At 37.0% G+C, this 7,552-nt stretch overlaps 1 protein-coding gene and 1 pseudogene across 7 annotated transcripts in view; both read right to left on the reverse strand.

Annotated features, from left to right (window-relative positions):
* Slc4a10 (solute carrier family 4 member 10) overlaps positions 1-7,552 on the reverse strand; it is a 416,671-nt gene that overhangs the window by 237,118 nt on the left and 172,001 nt on the right. The window lies entirely within an intron of this gene.
* Positions 2,302-3,171, reverse strand: LOC105742024 (annotated as a pseudogene).

Here is a 7,552-nt window from a genome sequence, read left to right on the forward strand (position 1 = left end):
AACAAAACATGACAGAGAAGTACACGATGAAGATCATGATTCAGATGAGGAAGAAAACAGTAATGTAAATAAACATTTGGCTCATCAAAATGCTATCAAATGGTGTACCTGAACAATTCAACGTTAGGTCAAAAAATATTATTAGGTTCTTGGCAAGGATGAAACCTATGAATAGGAGGCTCTTGGTCCCTTATGGCATAATTGATATCTATCTATCTATCTATCTATCTATCTATCTATCTATCTATCTATCTATACTTTATTGGGCCAGATAATACCAAGTGTCTTATCCCCTCTGGAGATATGTAGGCCTGGTCATTCTAGCTTTATCTTGAGACCCAGCCTCCAACAGATGCACTTCTAACCACAGCTGTAATGTGTTCTCATCTTCTTCACTGACACCCTTGATGGCCCAGCCCTGTCTGACTGCTTATAATATTTCTACATAACCTAGTTATCTATAATAGTTGGTAACAAAACCACCCATCAAGAAAGAAAACAATCTGATAATCTGGCTTCAATCTGCTCATTGTTTAAGAGCTTTGTGTCACACCATCTGAATAAATGAGTAATGATGAACAAAAAAAAAAAAAAAAGATTCTAAGAGCACTCACATCTGTCTCCTTTCTTAATATTTTTAAACTATTATGGATTATTTTTTCCTCTTTCCCTTCTTTCTCTTTCTAGAGATGCTATGTCAGATATTGGGCCTTATGTTTTCTAACATTCTTCCTGTCCTATTTTCCTGTTTGTGCTTGTTTTGCAAACCATCACACCTACACTTTGTGCTTAGCTTTTCATTTGAACTATCATTCTATTTCTAAGAGCTTTTTGTTCTCTCAGTGCTTCCACATAAGAGCCCTCTACTGTTAAGTAGATGCCCTTATTTCTGCAAGGGTTTTAATGAAAGAACTTGGAAAGCTTCTTCCTCCACTCCACCATACTTTCTGTACCCAACATATTTATTTCTTTCTATTTGTTATCTTCTTTCGTGTTAGAGCTTTTCTTCAGAAGTCTCATGATCTGTGCTTGTCTGCTCATATTGAAGAGTATAAAACAGCGTGTGTGGTAGTTTGTCAACTTCGACCATACTGTAAGGCGATTTAGCTTGGTAATTTCTTTGTCAATGTGTGTGTGGGTTTCCTCTTGAGCTAATTAGATGGCAGAAAGAAAGATCCTCTAGTATTCTGCCTGGTAGTTGAAAGGCGAGCTGATAGCATCTAGGAACAAAATAAAGGGAATGAGTTGGGATCACATAATTCTCTCTGAATCCTGCTATCTTTATATGGTGTTTTCTGACTTCATCCATACCTGAGTCACCTAGTTCAGTGAGTTTCTTTTTCACTCTCTCTAGAAAATACAGCTCATCTTTTGCTGGAATAGGGGTGATATTTGCAATCTGAAGTGATGGAAGAAAATGATCAGGGAATGTAGTTGACTTTTAAACCAAGTTTTACCTCAGCAAACTCCGTCTTTCAGAGATATCTGGTGTCTTTTTAGGAAACTTAGTGTACACTGGATTGGTTCTTACTGTTTGCCATTGCCAGCTTACAATTCTACCTTCTCAGTAGACCAATATACTTCTACTTGCCATCTACTATTCTGCTCACCAAATATTGTCACTTTTTTTCCCTCACCTATTCTTACCACACCCATTTACTCCTAGGAGTGAGAAAGTTCTAAATAATCCTTTTCATTTAATAATAATTTTGGAGAAATAGAAAAACAATGGGTGTTATATTTTTAATTTTACCTAAAGTCTCATAATTTTATACCATCTTTAATTCTAGTACAATTTCCAAGCAACATATCGAATGGTATGCTATTTATTCTTTTCACTGTTGTTCTATTATTAATATTTGGCTACTATTATCATTCACGATGATTGCTAACACATATTTTAAATCCCCAGTTCAAAGTAAATAATCCCTGAATGAACTTCAGAAATTTAATTTTGGATTGGTGTATAGCTCAGTGACACAGTACCTACCTGGCAAGCACAAGGTCCTGAGTTTGAATTCCATACAAAAAAACATGTAAAAAGAAATATAATTTTTGTAGCCCTATGGCAAATTGTAGTATTCTTAAGTTTATTAAACATAATCTTTTAGTTGTCTCAGCATTTATTAATCATTAAATATGTGCCAGAATGTGTATACAATTTTTAAAATATAATGACCTCCTAAGGTTTTACATTCTGAGAGAGAATGCATATAAGTACATAGACTTTTTTATTCTTTTAATGTATCAGTTATTCTCCCTGGCCCCATCAGTTATTTAATCAGGTTCTTAGTAAAAAATTTAGAACACTGATTCATGAGGATAAATTCCATTTGTTAGACCACAAACTGATCACAGGTATCCCCAGAGCTGAGGAACAGCTTTGATTTTTGCTAAAGTCTGTGAGTCCACTGCTTTCTCATTCACCTTGCACTGCTCTGAAATCTGGTATCTGTCTTTCTCAGTGTCGAAGATCTCACCTTCCGGGTGTCTGGGTTTCCGCAGCTTCTTCTTCTTGAAGTAAACATCAGTGAGGCGTTTGGGGATTTTCATTTTGCTGATATCAATTTTTGTAGAGGTAGCAATAACAAATTTCTGGTGTGTTCTTTGTAGAGGAACATGATTAAGGCCAAGAGGTGTAGTCACAAGTAGCAAGCCACTGGCCAACTGCTTCAGGAAGACCACTCTCTTGCCTCTGTGACACTCGGTGAGGATGATCAAGATGGTGTCAGGTGTGATGCTAGCTCAAAGTTTCTGCACATGCTGACTGAAGGATTTCTTGCCATGGCTTAAGGACTTCCAGGGCACATCTTCAGTAGGGTAATATCTAGGCAGTTTTCAAAGCTTAACAACCACCCAGGTACCTCTGTTCTTGTCCCCACTGACCAGTTTTGTGCTTGTAACAAGAACTTTTTCCTTCTTTTTCTTCTCAATCTTTGATTTAGCAGCTGTGTACTTTCTCTTGTACAAAGACTTTCTGCAATACATGGCAGATCTGGAATATCTACCCATTCCTCTAACCAGAACAGGATTTCAGCTGCAATGGAGCTGCCCCTTCTTGGACGTTTTTGCCTTCACCTTACCCTTTCTACCAGTACCACTGGCAGAAGCCTTCTTGGCTTCAGGTTTCTTCTCCTTAGTGTCTGGCTTCTCAGTTTTTTCACCTGTCATCTTGCAAGATGGGAAAAACAGCACATAGACTTTTAAATAGTATTAATGTTGAGCATTGTACCAGATGTACACTTAGTATTCCAAGACAAATAGGACTATCAGAATGAGTAAGACAATTCCAGACAGACAGTGCAGCTAGTACAAAAGCATGAAAGCGAGGTAACAGAGCAGGGAATAGCGCCACAGAGGAAAGAGAAGGTACCATACACAATACCCAGTGTCACTCCTCCATCATCCAACTAGAAACTCTCTGAAACATACCTCCCTACTCTGTTATAGGTTTCTTAATCCAGTGAAACTGACATCAGGATTAACAGTCACAATTAAACTCTTGTCAACCTTACACCTAACACATCTCTTAAAACTATACTTAATGTTCAAATGAAGACAAAAGCTTCTAATTTCATGTAGCATGATGAAATAACTGGAGATGCAATAATCCTGTCCCTAAAGACTTAACAGTTCCAGTATTGTTCAAAAGTGTAAGTCCAATTCTCTTCTGACATTCAAAGCAAATTCTTAGCTGTGAACCTCTGTTAAAAAAAATTAAAGAGTTACATAATCCCAAGGTACAATGGCAAAGGGTAAATATTCCCATTATAAAAATAGAAGAATGGAGGACAGGAAAGAATTAGACAAAAGATTTTTTTTAAAAAGGTAAATATTAAATCCTGTAGCTCCACATGAGCATACAGGGCACATGCTGACAAAACATAAATTTCAGAGGACCTGAATAGCCCCACCCCTATGGCTTTGCTGGTTGCACTCCACAAGGCCTCCCTCTTGGGCTGGCCCCATTCATCCACTGTCTTCAGGTTTCCACAGCAGACATTCCACTAGCCTGATATCTCCAAAGCCATGCAGTCTCTATTGCACATCTGGCTTCTAAGTTTCATGTAAAAATCCTTTTAGGGGCTCCTTTCTTTGCATACAAGGTTTTCCTTTGAAATCTGAGTGTAAATCTCCCTGACTCCACAAATACTGTATTCCGCATGTTGGTAAAAACCATCAGCATGTGGAAAACACTATGGTTTGCTGTCAGCAGAAGCAGTAGCCAGGTCCCCTGTGACCATGGCTGCAACAACCTCTGAGTGCCTGCTTGGTTAAGCCTGGTGAAATGAATCCCAAGGAACAATTTCTCTAACAGGGCACTCTTGAGCAGGTATCCTTGGGACTCTCTTCTCAAATGAAAGGTTGACATTTTTGCACCATTAACCCTGCCATTGGTGGGGTCCTGTGATTCCTGAAATGCCTTCAAAGTGTCTTTCTTCTTGTCCCTGTACAAAGTATTTTCTTTTATTTTAATGACATCAGTCTCTTCATCAGTCATAACTCCTCCTGCCTCTATTTTAAAGGTAGGAGGTTCCTTCTAGACAAAAACTTAAGATTTCAAACTGCTCTGCTCTTCCTTTTATCACTTATTCTTACTATCAATCTGGATAAAATTATCCAGTAATAGCCACATCACAACCTAAATGCTGAGCTGTCTTGAAATTTCCTTCACCAGATTAATTAGTATACTGCCTTTAATCCCAGGCCCCTACAGAGTCTCAGGATATATACAAAAAGTATACAAGTTTTGGCCAGAGTGTGACAACATGCCTTCTAGTTCAATAGCCAATTATGAATTAAGTGAAATTCTGTATCACTTGTAATTTTTTGTTTTAATTCTAATTTGTACTCTCTTTAACAATAAAATAAAATAAATTTAAATATCCAAAGATGTCCTTGGTCCTATCTTAAACCTCTAAGCCTGTTTTTTACTGCCTATACTCCTATCAGCATCATGGCTTTCATTAAATTCTATTTATAACATTTTACAGACTTTTTAGCCAGCTTCTCCAAACCTCTCCAAACTTTCTCCATGAGCCATTCCCAGAGGCTTCTAAATAACATGACCAGGTAAATCCCAACAACAATCCCACTTCTTTAATACCAATTTTCTGCCTTACTCAACTTTCCAATTGCTAGACATAATACCCAACACTCATAACTTAAAGGAGAAAGTTTAATTTGGCTCATGGTTTCACAAGATTCCAGTACACAGTCAGCAAGGGCATGGTACAGCTAAGCTGTTTGGTTCAAGTGAGAGTCAGAGCAGAGAATCAGTGTCACAGAGGTACAAGAAGGGACCATATATACTACCCAAGGCCATGCTACCTCGACTTCCACAGACACACTCAGAAGCATGCTTGAGTAATCTGCTAGGTGTGTCTTCATACAATGAAGTTTAGATATCAGAACTAATGGTCACACTGAGAACATTTCCCTGGGACACTCAGCTATATAAGACATTTTATTTATGTTTTTCAAATAATAGGTTTCACCCTTGTGTTGAACTTGAGGGAAAAGATTATGATAATCAATAACCACCACATTTTATTGAGAACTAATAGTAAGTAATGTGCTACTGATGTTTACATATATTATTTCTGCTGGAAGAAAACCAGAAACAACGACTGTAATGAAATCAATAAATATCAAGACACATACTTTGCAGGAAGTCTCTTATGGCCTTTCAATTTACCTTCATGTCTCTTGTTTCAAAGAGGCATTTAGAATATGCCAATTGACACATGACTGTCTAATTCCAGTGAATATAATCTGAAGAACTATAATACAGTGATTAAGAGCAAACAGCTCTAAAGTTAGACTTCCTGGTTTCAATCCCCTATCATCCTTATTCATGGACAGTGTTGATTATAGGCAAGTTGCCTTCTTTTCTACTGAACTGTGTATACTTAAAGTAGAATTCATACGAATATTTGCATACATACTAACTATATACAGTATTCTTTAAATATATGTGCATATATGCATACACAGACATACTATAGCTTTATCCTGAACCTTACTTAGTTCAATGGAGATAATTATAACAAATATTGATTACGCATAGGAAAGCACTGTATCAAGCCCTTTGGCAATGTTTCAATCAAAGTTTAAAGTGTTCCTTAATTCTCTTTATTCTTTCTAGAACTGTAGAGATTACCATATTAACATTCCCATTGTGCAGATGAAAGCAGTAAGGAAAAATCAGATAACTTTCCAAAGATTAAAAAAAAAAAAACCTATATCAGTAAAATGGAAGACAGAGATTTGAAACAAGGAAGCCTAACTTTAGAAGGATTCTTTTTTTTTTTTTTTTCTATTGGCTGGTTAGGCTTGCCTTAAGGTTGAGTATGGTGTGTGGTATGTGGTGCTGGGGATCAAACTGCAGTCCCCTGCAGCTGACTGAGTATGCCTAGGCAGGTGCTTTAGACAAATAAGCTATCCCGCCAGCCCCCTAGGAAGCCTAACTTTAGAAACCTAATTTCTTATTATTGTGCTATACTTTCTCCAGCTATACTATACAGACAGTTGCATATATTCTTAGGATTTTGAAATGAATTTGAAAAAAAAATAAGTAAAAATAATAAAATATTTATATGCAGCACATTTTCCAATATACATCATTAGATCTAGTCTTTATCATTCTTAGGAAAGGGAGTTTGATAAAGAAATTTAGTCATTTTGTAACTGGTTTTTATTAATATTCTTATAGTATTTTTAAAGGTCTGAGATAAAAATAGGATTTTTCTCCCTATATACTGTTTTCTGATTTTTGAGAATGCAAATGATCGGTAGATTATAGTAAACTTTTAAAATTGTTAAAACATAATGATCTTACTTCTCCTAGAATGGGTCTATATTTTTTTTCTTTTTTTTTTTCTTTTTTTTTTTGTTGTTGTTACTACAGGGTCCACAGGGTCTCACTACACAGATCAGACTCCTAGTGATCCCTCTGTTTTCAGCCTCCCAAGTTCTGGGATACAGGTGCGTGCTACCATGTGTAGTCTCATTCACAATCTCAGTGTGCTCTTGGGTAGGGGCAAGCATGGCATGCAAGGGATCAAACCCAGTCCCTGAATCTGCCTAAGCAGGTGCTTTAATCTGCTGAGCTATTTGGCCAACCCCAGGTCTATAATTCTAAAACAAATTCTGAAAATGTGCTAGACCCATACCATATATATGGTTGCTTTCTCAATGACGTGAAGTTACAAGGATTAATAAGAACTCAAATGGATTCTGGAAAATAGGATTTATAAATAATACAGAATACTAAAGGTAGAAATAGTATTGTCAATCTGTAGATTAGCTGTAATTCTAAAATTAGGGATAGCAGAACACCTATGTCTATTTTATATTAACTCCTATAAATTCCACAAGTTTCACTTCTGCATATTTGCTGTTACTATATTAAAATGAACACTAAATTCTAATTTTTTGGCCCCCCACCCCTCCCGCCGAGTAGGAATTTCTGCCGACTTCCGGGAACCCCCAGACCCAGTCCTAGCCCAGGTCCGGTGAGTATGTGGAGAGCTTCCTGCTACCCTGCGCC

This window comes from Octodon degus, unplaced genomic scaffold (genome assembly GCF_000260255.1).
Source record: "Octodon degus isolate 3935 unplaced genomic scaffold, OctDeg1.0 scaffold00032, whole genome shotgun sequence".
NCBI classification, from domain to species: Eukaryota; Metazoa; Chordata; class Mammalia; order Rodentia; family Octodontidae; genus Octodon; species Octodon degus.